The sequence below is a fragment of the Chiloscyllium plagiosum genome, unplaced genomic scaffold (assembly GCF_037043375.1).
Source record: "Chiloscyllium plagiosum isolate Xiang-an unplaced genomic scaffold, Cpla_swu_hap1 HiC_scaffold_50, whole genome shotgun sequence".
Lineage (NCBI taxonomy): Eukaryota > Metazoa > Chordata > Chondrichthyes > Orectolobiformes > Hemiscylliidae > Chiloscyllium > Chiloscyllium plagiosum.
Genome location: NW_028270188.1, coordinates 45,702,550 through 45,719,062, shown reverse-complemented (window position 1 = coordinate 45,719,062; position 16,513 = coordinate 45,702,550).

The following is a 16,513-nucleotide window of genomic DNA, read 5'->3' as shown; positions in this document are numbered from 1 at the left end:
TGTTCTGCGACAAACCAACATATTAAAACAAACTGTAAAAATAAAACTTATCATCTGTCAAGCAAGGTTTCACACTGGATTCTGACTCGTCCAAAATTACTGATCAGCTGTGGTAATAGTTGATATGATCCTTGTTGAAGGGAATCGTACCCCTACCAGGAAGGTAAATTGAAATGATAAAAACTTACCCTGTGTGTTCAGCGGTCTCCATTTTTCTCATAGCAGTGTGAGAAATGACAGTAAGGGCCAGGGGCCTGTCAGGAAGATAAATTTAAAATATAAAACTTACCTCTTGTATAGGCGAAGAACACGCTGAGCAGGAGCCGACATGGGACTGCTGAGTAAGTTAGGTCATATATTTAGATGGTCGCTTTATGCGAAACACCATGTAGATAGTGTTTCCCACCCTTCCTCCTCTTCTAACCAAAAAGAAAGTTTCTGTGCGTCGGATTGGAAAGGTAAATAGTTTTCTTTTTTTAATTTTCCAACACTATCTTTGAATATTTAGAACAGTGGGAATGAGGGTTAGGGCAGTTGAATGTTTGTCCTGAAGAACGTGGGAGGTAAAAGTCACCACTAATGTCCCTGCTAACTTCATCTGTGGGAAGTGCACCCAACTCCAGCTCCTCGAGAACCAAGAACTGGAGCTGGAGCTGGATGAACTTCAGATCATTTGGGAGGTGGAGGGGGTTATTGAGAGGATATACAAGAAGGTAGTTACACCTCAGGTACTAGAAAAAGGCAGGTGGGTGACAGTCAGGGGACAAAAAGAAAGCCGGCAGGCAGGATAGGGATCCTTGTGGCCGTTGTCCTCAATAACAAGTATACCATCTTGCATACTGTTGGGGGGTGGAGGGTTGACTTACCAGGCATAGGCCATTGTTTAAAGGTGTCTGCCACATAACCGGTCGCTGATGCTCAGAAGGGAAGGGGGAGAGGACCAGAGCATTAGTCATTGGGGATTCCATACTTAGGGGAACAGATAGGAGGTTCTATATGAACGAGAGAGGTGCCAGGGTTCACGATGCTTCTGATTGTTTTTCCAGGATCCTTAAGGGGGAGGGAGAGCAGCTCCAAGTCATGGTCTGTGTAGACATCAATGACATAGTTAGGAAAAGGAATAGGGAGTTAAGACAAGAATTCATTGAGCTCAGGTGGAAGCTTAAAGCTAGAAAAAAGTTAGTTTCGCTGGTTTGTTATCCGTGCCACGGGTTAGCGAGATGGGAAATAGGGAGACAAGGAGTTCAACACGTGGATACAGGGAGCATGCAGGATAGAGGGTTTCAGATATCTGGATAATTGGGGATCATTCTGGGGTAGGTGGGACCTCGACAAACAGGATGGTCTACATCTGAACCAGAGGGGTACCAATATCCTGAGAGGGTGGAATATTTTCTAATGTTCTTTAGGAGGGTTTCAATTAATTCATCAGGGGGTTGGGAAGCTAAATTGTTGCTCCAGTGTCCAGGAGGTTGACAGCAGTGAGGTCAGAAATATGGTTTCAAGTTCACAAGAATGCACCTGCTGGCAAGAGGGTGGTCTAAATAGTGTTTACTTCAGCGCCAGGAGCATCCAGAATAAGGTGGGGGAGCTTACAGTGTGGGTTGGTACCTGGGATTTTGATGTTGTGGCCATTTCAGAGACATGGATAGAGCAGGGAAAGGAATGGTTGTTGCAGATTCCTGGATTTAGATGTTTCAGAGAATGTGGTAAAAGAAGGGGGATGTGGCATTGTTAGTCAAGGATAGTATTACAGTGGCAGAAAGGACATTTGATGAGGACTCGTCTACTGGGATAGTGTAGGCTGAGGCTAGAAACAGGAACAGAGAGGTCACCCTGTTGGGAATTTTTTTTCAGCCTCCGAAAAGTTCCAGAAATGTCGAGGAAAAGATAGCAAAGATGATTCTGGATAGGAGTGAGAGTGACAGGGTAGTTGTTATGGGGTTTTTAACTTTCAAAGTATTGACTGGAAATGCAAGAGTTTGAATACTTTGGATGGGTCAGTTTTTGTCAAATGTTTGTAGGAGGGTTTTCTGACACAATGTGTATACAGGCCAATAATGCCACATTAGATTCGGTACTGGATAATGAACCCGGCCAGGTGTTAGATTTGGAGGTAAGTGAGCACTTTGTTGAACACAATTCTGTCATTTTTACTTTAGTGATGGAAAGGAGTCAGTACAGATCGCAAGGCAAGAGTTAGAGCTGGGGGAAAGGCAATTATGATGCGATTAAGCAAGGTTTAGGATGCATAGAATGGAGAAGGGCACAATTGAAACGTGAAGCGTATTAAAGGAACAGTTTGGCCAGTTGGATAGAGAACTGGCTAACCGGTCGAAGTCAGAGAGTGGTGGTACATGGTAAATATTCAGCCTGGAGCCCAGTTACGAGTGGAGTTCTGCAGGGATCAGTTCTGGGTCCTTTGCTGTTTGTAATTTTTATTAATGACTTGGAAGAGGGAGTCGAAGGGTGGATCAGTAAATTTGCAGACGATCTGAAGATTGGTGGAGTTGTGGATAGTGAGGAGGACTGTTGTCGGCTGCAAAGGGACTTAGATATGATGCAGAGCTGGGCTGAGGAGTAGCAGATGGAGTTCAACCATGTCAAGTGTGAGGTTGTCAATTTTGGAAGGACAAATAAGAATGTGGAATACAGGGTTAACGGTAGGGTTCTTAATAAGGTGGAGGAGCAGAGGGATCTTGGGGTCTATGTTCATCGATCTTTGAAAGTTGCCACTCAGGTGGATAGAGCTTGTAAGAAGGCCTATGGTGTATTAGTGTTCATTAGCAGAGGGATTGAATTCAAGAGTCGTGAGGTGATGTTGCAGCTAAATAGGACTTTGGTAAGGCCACATTTGGAGTTATGTGTGCAGTTCTGGTCGCCTCATTTTAGGAAAGATCTGGAAGCTTTGGAGGGGGTGCAGAGGACATTTACCAGGATGTTGCCTGGAATGGAGAATAGGTCGTACGAGGATAGGTTGAGAGTGCTAGGCCTTTTCTCATTGGAATGGAGAAGGATGAGGAGTGACTTGATAGAGGTTTATAAGATGATCAGGGGAATAGATAGAGTAAACAGTCAACAGTCCCCGGGTACAACAGAGTGTTACAAGATGACATAAATTTAAGGTGAAGGGTGGAAGGTATAGGGGGGATGTCAGGGGTAGGTTCTTTACCCAGAGAGTGGTGGGGGCATGGTATGCGCTGCCTGTGGGAGTGGCAGAGTCAGAATCATTGGTGATCTTTAAGCGGCAATTGGATAGGTACATGGATGGGTGCTTAAGCTAGGACAAATGTTCGGCACAACATCGTGGGCTGAAGGGCCTGTTCTGTACTGTATTGTTCTATGTTCTATGTTCTATGTTCTATGTTCTTACTGCGTGTTCTTGATAAGTATGTACCTGTCAAGCACAGAGGGAGTGGTCGAGCAAGAAGGCCATGGTTTACTAAATAATTTGAATTTCTTGTCAAGAAGAAGAAGGAGGCTTATCGAGTTTTGAGAAGATTTGTAACCAGGATGAGGAAGGGCACCATTTCGACTGGGACAACACATCCATCCTAGGACAAGCCAAGCAAAGACACGCATGAGAATTCTAAGAAGCATGGCATTCCCACCGGAACTCTACCAACAAACACATGGAGTTAGACCCCCATCTACCACCCCCTGAGAAAAAGAACAGGAAGTGACTTCGCACCTGAAATGACATCACCACAGGAAATGATATCACCAACCCAAAGAAACCCAAACATGCAAATAGAAAGCAGGACTTACCAGTAGTGCTTCGCCTGAGGACCACTGGAGATGTTACCTAGTAGGACGACAAAACGTCTGGGAATGAAACTTCCAGCTTAGCGAGCAAACCTACATCCAGAAAGGAGGTTTATGTTAAGATGAGACATGAAGGCTCAGTTAGGGCGCTTGAGAGTTCCTAGTTAGCCAGGAAAGACCTAAAGAGAAACCTAAGAAGAGCTAGGAGGGGAAATGAGAAATCATTGGCAGGTAGGATCAAGGAAAACCCGAAAACTTTCTATAGGTATGTTAGGAATAAAAGAATGACTAGAGTAAGATTATAACCAATCAAGGACAATAGAAGGAAGTTGAGCATGGAGTCCGAGGAGATAGGAGAGGCACTAACTGAATCTGTTTCGAATGTGTTCACACTGGCAAATGATAATGTTGTCGAGAATACACAGATAAAGCCTACTAGATGAGATGAGATTGAGGTTCACAAGGAGGAGGTGTTAGCAATTCTGGAAAGTGTGAAAATAGATAAGACTCCTGGGTGGAATGGGATTTATCTAAGGATTCTCTGGGAAGCCATGGATGAGATTGCAGAGTCTTTGGCTTTGATCTTCAGTTGTCATTTTCTGTAGGAATAGTGCCATAAGACTGGAGGATAGCAAAGGTTGTTTCCTTGTTCAAGAAGAGGAGTAGAGACAACCCTGGTAATTATAGACCAGTAAGCTTTATTTTGGTTGTGAATAAAGTGTTGGAAAGGGTCAGCTGGCCATCGATTTGCATGGCATGCCTGCATGACTATTTGGCACTTCTCTCTCCCTGTTGGTCGGTCTCTGTTGCCTGGTGCTCGGACTCGTGGGTGGCAAGTCGTCTCTGTACCTGTACCTCTGGTCCCGGCGCCTTTCTCCTCCAGTAATCGACCGGCACTTCGGTGATTCGCCTCCCCGTGCAGAGAGGGTCTCTGGTACCATGCTTCGCACCAAGCATGCACAGCCAGTCACGCAGCATCCGAGGAGCAGGACAACCGACATTTCTGGCATTAGCCCTTCATGTGAAATAACCGGAGCAAACCCACAAAGACACAGTGACAATGGGCAAACACTGCACAGACAGTCGCTAGAGTCTGGAATCGAATCCAGTTCCCTGGCACTGCGAGGCAGCAGTGCTCACCACTGAGCTACCTTGCTGTGCTCGCAAAGATTGAGGATGATTGTCTAGATTGGCTAACTTCTTCATAAATGTAGAGTTCTGCCAGTTGCAGACAGATCTTCATCTTTGTTGTTATGTATTCACCCTCTCTATCCCTTCACCTGATTCAGATATAGACAGCTGGAATACCCATTATTCTACGATCCTCAGAAACCGCTACATCTACAGTCATGGTATTTCTGGAACTTCATCACGTGCTCAAGCATCCACTTGACACAGTAGAGAAGGCCATCAATTAATCAGTCCAACCAATGGTAGCCAATGCAAGATGGATCTGGAGGACCAAGCAGGAGAGACTTATCCACTAAAGAATGGGAGTGAATGGAAAGTTGAGCTGAGAGAACAGAGACTCATTAAATTTTTCGACCAGCTTCATCAGCTTGTCCTCACTGTGCAGTCCCAAATGACTGTATTCGTGAATATCTTTTAATAATACGCTATATTGACTTTATTCAGCCTCTTCTCATTCAGCACTCTGAAACCCTATCCTGGACAGTGAGTCATTTTGGAACATTCTGTGGGCGAAAACAATTATAATAAACACACAAACTTTCTCATTTAAAGTTTAATAGTTGTAGATTTTGATCCAAAGATTACATTATGATTAACATTCAACATGATCTGCCTTACTGATGGATTAATATGCTTGGCAGCGTGGTGTAAATATAACGAACTATCCATCAACACCAGCAAAATGAAAGAGCTGGGCATTAACTTGCAGAGGTGGACTGGAGGGCACACCCCCATCTGCATCAATAATGCTGAGGTAGAGATGGTCCAGAGTGTCAGGTATGTGGGAGATATTATCACTAAAAATCAGTCCTGGTCCTTCCACGTCAACATGACGGTGAAGAAAACACAACAATGCCTCGATTTCTTCAGCAGGTTGAGGAAATTGGGCTTGTCCACAAATAAGTTAACCAATTTTTCTTGATGCACCATAGCAAGTATACTATCTGGAAGCATCTCAGTATGGAATGGCAACTGCTATTCTGAAGACCTCAAGAAACTACAAAGAGTCGTGAACATAGGGCAATCCATCATCCAAACCGGCCTTCTGTCCATTGACTCCATTTGTACTTCCTGTCATCTCTGGAAAACAATCAATATATTCAAAGATACCTCGAACTCCGGTTATACGCTCTTGTATCCTCTACTGTCCAGCAACAGATATAAAGGTTTAAATACATATAGTGACCAGATTCATGAATAGCTTCTTCCCCACAGTGAGAAGTCTTTTGAACGAACCTGTCAAATGTTAATGTTGACCTCTCTTCTTGCACCTTGTCTGTGGTTGTTTCACTGTAGTCTGCATTCAGTTCAACTACCTGAAGCACTTTATATCATAGGCCATGCTGAGAGAGCACGTGAAGCAACACTTACCGCTGTATCTCGGGATATGTGACAACAATAACTCAAAGCAGAATCAAATAAAATAAAGGAATCAGTGAATGTACAGAATCGACCTAAAATAATTGTATGTCAACTTTTTCAAGTAGTCCTGATAGCTCAATCAACTCAACTATTAGCTCAGGAGACCTTAACCCCACACATTTTGCGCAGGGCACTTCAGAGGATATAGTGAGTAACATTAACCTTTTGACTAACACCATCAAGATAATAGATAATTCAAAAGGATTTAACAGCCAGGCATTGGATTAATGAACATTAAACATTGCTGTGCACAAACTGATGTTGTGACAGTTATAGTTTGTATTCAGGTAACATGCTTCATGCAATAAAAATGTCTTAAGCCGAACCAAAGCAGTTTCTTGAAGAAGCATTCAACAACTAGTCCGAATGTGACATGCGGAAAGATGTTAATTGGACAGACTATATTGATCAAACATCTTTAATTAAGAGATAAGTCTTGAAGGCTTAAGAAAGAAATGTCAGAAACTTTCACATAGTTGTGGCATCCACTGGTGAAATCAGTGAAAACATTATACTGAAGAATCCAGAATGGTAGGATCACAAATCTGTCAGAGGGTGCTGTGGATGCAGTTTGCATGTGATCTGATGTACAATCAATGATGAAACTTTCAAAAGTCCAAGTTCCTTTCCAGATACTGGAACAAAAAGAAAATCACTCAAGGTCACAGAATGAGAGAAATGTTTGTTTGGGGAAGGACAGTGCTGGCTCCAATTGACAAGGAGCAAACCTGGAATGAATGGATTCAGATGGGTAGGGGAATCGAATTACTAAATTCCTACTGGACATTATCGTCGGTCCAATTATTTATTTTTTTTCCTATATGACCTGTGTGGATTTGGCGAATACAATGGTTATAATCTAAAATGGAGCAGAAGGCTTGAGATGCTTCTGTGTGAGTCAAAAAGTTGGCTCTCCCATCTTCTCTTTCTTTGTTTATTCAATTCTACCTTACGCCATCCTCCTTTTTATTATTTAATCTCTCCTGTCTTCCAACTATGACAGAGCATCCTAATTATTCAATCATCCTCTCTCAGACAACATAGAACATTAAAGAACAGCACAGGCCCTTCGGCCTTCGATGTTACGACGACCTGTGGAAACAATCTGAAGCCTATCTATCCTACACGTTTGCATTTTCATCCATATGTTTCTCCAATGACCATTCAAATGCCCTTAAAGTTGGCAAGCCTACTGCTGTTGCAGGCAGTGCGTTCCATGCCTCTACTACCCTCTGAGTAAAGAAATCACCTCTGATATCTGTTCTATATCTTTCACCCCTCAATTTAAAATGATGTCCCTTCATGCTAACCATCACCATCCAAGGATAAAGTCTCTCACTGTCCATGTTATCTAACCCTTTGATTATCTTATATGTCTCAATTAAATCACCTCTCCACCTTCACCACTCTAATGAAAATAGCCTCTAGTCGCTCAGCCTTTCCTCATAAGACCTTCCGTCCATACCAGGCAACATCTGAGCAAATTGCCTCTGAACCCTTTCCAGAGCTTCGACATCCTCTACATAATATGTCAGGAAACCCTCCTGCAAAATTTGAACAAAAACTGGCCCATTTAAAGTACTCAAACTATGGTACTGCCAGTCAATGTTTGGAAAGTTGAAGTCCCCCATAACAGCTGGCCTGTCACACTCGCTCCTATTGAGAATCATCTTTGCTGTCCTTTCCACTACATCTCTGGAACAATTCAGAGGCCTGTAGAAAACTCCCAACAGGGTGACATCTCCTTTCCTGTTTCTAACCTCAGCCTATACAACGTCCGTAGACAAGTCCTCAAACGTCCCTTCTGCCACCGTAATCCTAAACCTTGACTAGCAATGCCACACATCCCCCTCTTTTATCATCTTCTTTGTGCTTACTGAAACATTGAAATCCCGGAACCTGCAACAACCATTCCTGTCCCTGCTCTATCCATGTCTCTGAAATGGCCATAATCGAAATCCCAGGTACCACTCTGCAAGTTCGTCCACCTTATTCTGGATACTCCTGGTGTTGAAGACACACACTCCAAACCACCTATTGCTTGCTAGAGTACTCTTGCAACATTGAAACCTCATTTCTGACCTCATTGCTCTCAATCTCCTGGACACTGGAACTATAATTTAGTTTCCCATCTCACTACTGAATTACTTTAGACCGTCCCGAAGAACATTAGCAAAATTCTCCCCATCCCACCCCCGTCAATCCAAGGAATTTGTTACCCCTCCGGGTTCAGGTGTCGACCATCCTGTCTATAGAGTTCCCACCTACCCAGAATGAGCCCCAATTATGCAAGTATCCAAAACCGTCCGTCCTGCACCATCCCTTTAGCCACGTGTTCAATTCTTCTCTCTCCCTATTCCTCACCTCACTAGCACATAGCACGGGCAACATCGAGACATAACAACTCTGTTTGTTCTGGTACAGATGTTTTGCCCAAGCTACCTGAATTTCTGCCTTAAATCCACATCATTTTTCCTACCTATGTGGACCACAAATTGGGCTGGTCGCTCTCCTCCTCTAGGATCCCAAAAACATGATCTGAGATCCCGAACCCTGGCACGGTGGAGGCAATGTACCAACTGTGAGTATCTCTCATTCCAACAGAATCTCCTCACTGTATCCCTAACTATAGAGTCTCAATGACTAATGCTCTCCTCATCTCCCCCTTTCCCTTCTGATTAATGGGGACAAACTCTGTGCCAGAGACTGGACTCATAGCTTACCACTGGTAAGTCCCCCCCACACAACAGTATCCAAAATGGTATACTTGTCATTGAGGGGAACGGCCACAGTGGTTCCCTGCACTACCTGCCGTTTCCCTTTCCGTCCCCTGACTATTACCCATCTGCCTCTTTCTTGCACCTGAGCTTTGACTACCGCCCTGCTCCCTGTAATTCCTCTCAATAACACCTCCACCTTCCGATAGATCTGAAATTAATCCAGCTCCAGCTCCATCTCCAGTTCCGTAACACGGTTCTTGAAGAGCTGGAGTTGGGTGCACTTCCCACAAATGCAGTTAGCAGGGACACTAGTGGTGACCCTTACCTCCCACATTCTGCAGGAGGAACATTCAACTGCCTATCTGACATTCCCAGTATTTTAAATTCCCAAAGAGACTGTAGAAATATAAAGAACTTGTCACCTTCTGTCCAGCAGACAGAAGTTTTTGTTTTCTTTTAGAGGAGGAGGATTGGTGGGAGACACTTCCTAAGTCGTGTTTTGGTTGACACAACCACCCAAATATATTACCTACCTTACTCAGCAGTCCCGTGTCCGCTCCTGCCCAACGGGTGATCCACTTATTCACGAGGTCAGTTCATAAATCAGTGATTCACCTTCCTAGTAACCCCCACACTCCCACCCTCCCACCCCACCCCCACCCCCACCTCCGCCCCCCCACCTCCCAGCCAGCGCATCTGCTCTTACTGCTGCTGAACCAGAACTAGCGGACCCTGATGCTTAAGGTATGTTCTTAACTCTGATTCACCTTCCCATTAACCCCCTAGTTGACGCTCCAGCTGTTCCTCCTGCTGAAACAAAAACCTTAAAGGGAAATCGCAGAAACGAAAATATTTATTGAGAAATATTCCTAAGTAACATCCTGTAGTAATTGTGCCCAGAGAAAAAGTGAATGAATTTGATGTGAAGCAAAGCTTCTTCAGCCTAATATAGTTTGAAGATGGAAACTTCTGATCTGGAGTCAGATGTGTTTTGTTGTACCACAGGTCTAAACACCACGAGGTGCTCTTCTGCAAGATTAAGAGAAAACGTCATGAAGAATGTTTACATTATGACTGACAATGGAGGCCAAAATATTGTCCATAATCCTTCTGTTTTAAAAGGATGTCGAACAAAGCAGTGTCAGAATATAGACAGGGAGTTCCAGACTTTTAGACCTACCTACTCATCCTCCTGTACCTGCTATACTCTCCTCAAATCTTTTCTACTATTTCATGAAATCACTCCGGTCCTAAATCCTCATTAGCTTTTATCCGGATTTAATTCTATAAACCTTCAAACACTCACCTCAAAAAAAAACTCTTTTTGGCTTACTGGTTTTAATTGACAGCCTGCCGACAGCATTAGGTTCTAGTCCAACAGGTTTATTTGGAAGCACTAGCTTTCAGAGCGCTGCTCCTTCACCAGATGGTTGTGCACAACGACCTGATGAAATGGCTGTGCTCCAAAAGCTAGTGCTTCCAAATAGACGTGTTGGACTATAACCTGGTGTTGTCTGATTTTTATCTTTGTACAACCTTTTTACTTTGTAGTTTTAACTTTGTCGGGTGGCACGGTGCCTCAGTAGTCAACACTACTACATCCAGCACCAAGGACCCCGTGCCTTGGGCGTCTGTCTGTGTAGAATTTGCACATTCTCCCTGTGCCTGCGTGGGTTTCCTCTGGGTTTTCCAGTTTCCTTCTGCCATTCAGAGATGTGCAGGTCAGGTGAATTGACCATGCTAAATTGCCCATAGTGTTAGGTGCATTAGTCAGAAGGAAGTGGGTGTGGGTGGGTTACCCTTTGGAGGATCAGTTGGGCCAAATGGCCTATTTTCACACTGAAAGAAATCTAATCTAATCACTCCAGTCCATCACCGGGACCTCCGAATTGTGACCACCTACAATATGTTTTACTGGAGACATCTTGCATGATATTTGTCTCCACTGTTGCCACCTCATAGCACACATAATTACTTTCATCTCTATTTTTCATTTCTTGATGTTCATCGGTTGATTGAAAGAAGTCACTGTCTATCACATCGAATATTTTAGTTACCTGTAACACCTCAGGAAATAATACATATTTTCTAAATGTCTGTGAATACATTACAATATGAACAGTCCCTCCTGTGTTGTAAACCATATTCTGAGCTGCATGTTGGCAGCTCAGAATATGGTTCTACCACTTTACTTTGACACTCCCTATCATAAGACGTCGTTACTCTCTGGAAAGTAAAGCACATTTAATGATCTTAAGCAAGTGGAAATTCGTGATTTAAGTAATGACAAGATAAGTCTTTGCAGTTTATTTGGATCTGATGTATCAACAATGATGTCAGATATGCCTTATGAGAAAGACAAATTAACAATCAATCAAGTATGTTGTCAAAGATAGGATAAGATGGACCTGAAACCGTCCTCTTATAGCCAGCTTTTCAACTATGTTTCTTTGTTGAATACTTCCCTGTTGACTTTCCATCCATGAAGATTGGATAAAATCTGTTTTATTCAGCACAAGTCCTGACATCCAGCCAGATGATCATATCAAAAGTGTTTTCTTTTTCAGCAAGACAATTTTCCACTGCATCACGTCTGCGTCTTGTCAGATTGGACCCCGTGTAAAACAGTTCCAGTGGAGAACCTCATCATTACATATTAATACTCAGATCGCTGACGGACGTGTGATAATTCTAAATTCTACACAAATGTAATTTGAAGTCATTGGAAAAAAGACTTAACTTAGCATGATTTACGAAACATAGTCTCAGGGCGACACTGATATTGGTGCAAATGGACAACAATGTGTCTGCTCTTCTCTCGAACAAACATTGAGTTGTAACATTTGCCATTATGTAGACATCGAGAGAAAAGCAACACGATAAATAGTACTATCCCAGATGATGGCAATAGTCGATAAATTAGACTGCAGCGTGAAACCTTGCTTCATTGCTCATAAGTTATATTTTTTCCAATTTGTTTTAACATGTTAGTTTGTCGCAGAACATATTCACACAATGATCTTAATACGAAATAACTCAAGTTGATTGCAGGAAATAAAATCATTGACACCTCTGGACGTCTCTGTCCACTTACATGATGTTGGGTGTAGTTTCATTGAATGAAGTACAGAGAAAATTCACGAGAAAGATTCTAGACACGCACTTTTTCGTGTGTGTTGAAGAAGATTGAATCGTTTACACTCTTGCTCCCTAGAGTTTAGGGATATAATATGGATATCAAAGATGTTAAAGAAGATTTAGAGGCTATTTCCTCTTGTTGGTTAATCGAGAATGAAATATCATAGTTTAAGGAGTAGTAGATTTAAAACAAATGAGGAGAAATTTCTTCTCAAGATGTCGTGAATCTAGGGAATGCATTACTGCAGCGTGTGGCGATAAACATAAATACTTTCTGTGTTACAATTCACACTGGGAAACAGAATAAATGAGCACGCCGAGTCCATGAAACACTGTCCTCCTTTAAAAGTGGCATTAAGACTTTGTGAGTAAATAAGAAAGGGAATGAGAAAACTTATCGACATATTTTGTTAAATTGTTTAGCAAAACCGCACAATTAGCTACGCTCTGGTGAAAATTAAAATACTTTTAGGTAAGACAAACCTTAGTTAGTTAGAACCCGAAACAGTATTGCTGCATCATAAGCTCAAGCATTGCCAGCTGCTGTTCTGCAAGGTTATGAGAAAGAATTGAGATTAAAGTTTTAGAACTAAAGCTGACAACGGCGAATGACAGGCTGATCATGCCCTTCATTTTAAGTTGCATCTAAAAATGAGTTGCGTAGGGATATAGAGGGGGAGTTCCTGAACATCAGGCCCACCTCAACACAGTCAGTTAAACCTACTGCCTACTCTCACACTTGCGTGAAATCATGAAGAAAGACAAAATGTTACAGCACAGGAACAGGCCCTTCGGTCCTCCAATCTTGTGACGATCCAAATCCTCTCTCTTAACCTGTCGCCTATTTTCTAGTGATCTGTGTCCCTTTGTTCCCTGCCCATTCATGTATCTGTCTAGATACATCTTAAGTGAATCTATCATTCCTGCCCCTAATTCCTCCATTCGAGGCACCCACCACCATCTGCATGAAGAGCTTTCCATGTATATCTCCCCTAAACTTTTCCCCTCTCACTTTGAAATCATGCCCTCTCGTAATTAAGTCCCCCCCTATCCACCCTACCGATACTGCTCATGATTCTGTGGATCTCAATCAGGTATCCCCTCAACCTTAGGCTTTCTAATGAAAATAATCTTAATTTACTTAACCTCTCCTCATATCTAGCACCCTCCATACCAGGCAACATCCTGGTGAACCTCCTCTACACCCTCTCCAAAGCATCCACATCCTTTTGGTAATGTGACAACCAGAACTGTACGCAGTATTCCAAATGTGGCCGAACCAAAGTCTTATACAATCGTAACATGACCTGCCAGTTTTGTACTCAATACCCCATCTGATGAAGGAAACCATGACGTATGCCTTCTTGACCACTCTACTCACCTGTATTGCCATGTTCAGGGAACAATGGACCTGAACACGCAGATCTCTCAGTACATCAATTTTCCCCAGGACTTTTCCATTTGCTGTACAGTTCATTCTTGAATTGGCTCTTCCAAAATTCATCACCTCGCATTACCCTGATTGAACTCCATCTGTCATTTTTCTGCCCAACTCTCCAATCTATCTATATTCTGCTGCATTCTCTGTCAGTCCCCTTTACTATCTGCTACTCCAACAATTTTAATGTCACCTGCAAACTTTTTAATCAGACGACCAATATCTTCCTCCAATCATTTATGTATATCACAAACAAAAGTGGTCCCAGCATGGATCCTCACAGGTTTCCATTTTGAGAAACTCCCTTGCATTACTACTCTCTGTCTCCTGTTGTCAAGACAATTCTTATCCATCGAGTACACCCTGGATCATAAGCAACTTCACCTTCACCATCAGCGGAGAACCTTATCAAACGCCTTACTAGAGTCCAAGTCTATGATATTAACATCCTCCCCTTATCAATGAACATTGTCACTTGCTCAAAGAATTCTAATACTTTTGTAAGACATGTCCTTCCCTGCACAAAACCATGTTGCCTGTCACTGAGGGGCATATTTTCTTCCAAATGGGAATAGATCCTATACTTCAGCATCTTCTCCAGCAGCTTCCCTACCACTACATCAGGCTCACTGCTCCATAATTAACTGGATTGTCTCTGCTAACTTCCTTAAACAATTGGACAACATTAGCAATTCTGCAGTCCTCTGGGACCTCACCCATGTTCAAGGATGCTTCAAAGATATCTGTTAAAGCTCCTACCATTTCCTCTCTTGCTTCTCTCAGTAGCCTGGGATAGATCCCATCTGGACCTCGGAACTTGTCCTCCTTAATGCCTTTTAGAATACCCAACACTTCCTCCATCCTTATGCCGACTTGACCAAGAGTAATCAAAGATCTATCCCTAACCTCAACATCCATCATGTCCCTCTCCACAGTGAATACCAATGCAAAATACTCATTAAGACTCTCACCCATTTTCTCTGACACCACGCTTAACATTCCTCCTTTGTTCTTGAGTGAGCCAACACTTTCTCTAGTCATCCTCTTGCTACTTATAATTGAAGAAAAGGCTTTGGGATTTTTGTTACCCTGTTTGCTAAATATATCTCATGACCCCTTTGAGGCCTCTTAACACCTTGTTTCAGATTGATCTGACATTCCTGATATTCTCCAAAGCTTCTTTTGTCTTCAATCACTTGGAACTTCTGTGCACTTCCATTTTCCTCTTAGCTAGTCTCTCAAATTCACTTGTCATTTATGGTTCCCTAACTGTAGCATTTCTATTCCTCATTTACACAGGAACATACTCTCCTGAACTCTAATCAACCTCTTTTTAAAAGCCTCCCACATATCATAGTGGATTTACCTTCAAACAGCTGCTCCCAATCTACATTCCCCAGCTCCTGCAGAATTTTGGTATAGCTGGCCTTCCCCAAATTTAGCACTCTTCATTTTGGTTCACTCTTGTCTTCGTCCATGAGTATTCTAAAACTTACGGAACTGTGATCACTATTCCCAAAGTAATCCCTGACTGAAACTTCAGCCACTTGGACGGGCTCATTTCCAGAGTCAGTATGGCACCTTCCCGAAATTAACTATTTACATACTGTTCTAGAAAACCCTCCTGGATGCTCCTTACAAATTCTGCTCCATCTAGACCTCTAACACTAAGTGAATGCCAGTCAATGTTGGGAAAATTAAAATTTCCCATGGCCACCACCAAACTGTTGCTCCTACATCTTTCCATGGTCTTTTTTCATATTTGTACCTCTATCTCATGCTTGCTGTTGGGAGGCTTGTAGTACAGCCTCAACATTGTTACTGCACCCTTCCTATTTCTGAGCTCTGCCCATATTGCCTCACAGCTCGAGTCTTCCATACTTCCCTCCTTCAACACAGCTGTGATCTCCTCTTCGACCTGTATTGGAACTTCTTCACCCCTCTTACCCCCTCTTTATCCCACCTGATATCCCTGGGATAGTTACTTGCCGTACTTAAAATACCTAGGATTGAATCTCTAAAACTTTAAGCTCTCGCATCAAACAGCTGAAATTCTATTTCAGACCTTTTGTCAGAAGGTCTGTCTCCTCAAGTAACACTACATGATTTTGTTCTTTCCTGTTTCATTTTCTTGTTTGCTCAGTCAATAAAAAAAAATCCTCACTATCTGTCAATTGAATCCATCTGTAACACTTCAGGAATTAGCATACTCCTTTTAAATATCATATAATTACAGGAGTACATGATAGTTTGAATAACTCCTGCTGCGTTTTAACCATTCTGTGATGCTAATCTGCCTTCATATCCCCCAATCTGTTCTCCCCGCAATGATCTGCAGAAGAATCCTTATGCTGTTACCCCAGCAACAGCCTGTGAACCTATCCCCACTCTGTTCCCCCAACAATGGTCTATCAACCACTGCCCACGTGTTGATCTGGTAACGACCAATAAACAATTCCTAATCTGATCCCTTTGCAACGGGCCTGTGAACTATTCCCACAATATAGTATCCGCAACAGCCCATGAACCTTTCCGTCCACTACTCCTCCAGCAACGGCCTTCTGAACCGAGACCAACTCTTTTCTTTCTGGAATGGCCTGTGCACCCATCCCTGCTCTGTTCACGTAGCAATGGCCTGTGAACATAGAACATAGAATTTAGAAGCATACAGCACAGAACAGGCCCTTTGGCCCACGATGTTGTGCTGAGGATTAAACCTAATGTAAAATAAAATAACTTAACCTACGCACCCTTCAATTCACTGTTGTCTGTGTGCATGTCCAGCAGTCACTTAAATGTCTCTAATGATTCTGCTTCCACCACCATCGTTGGCAATGCA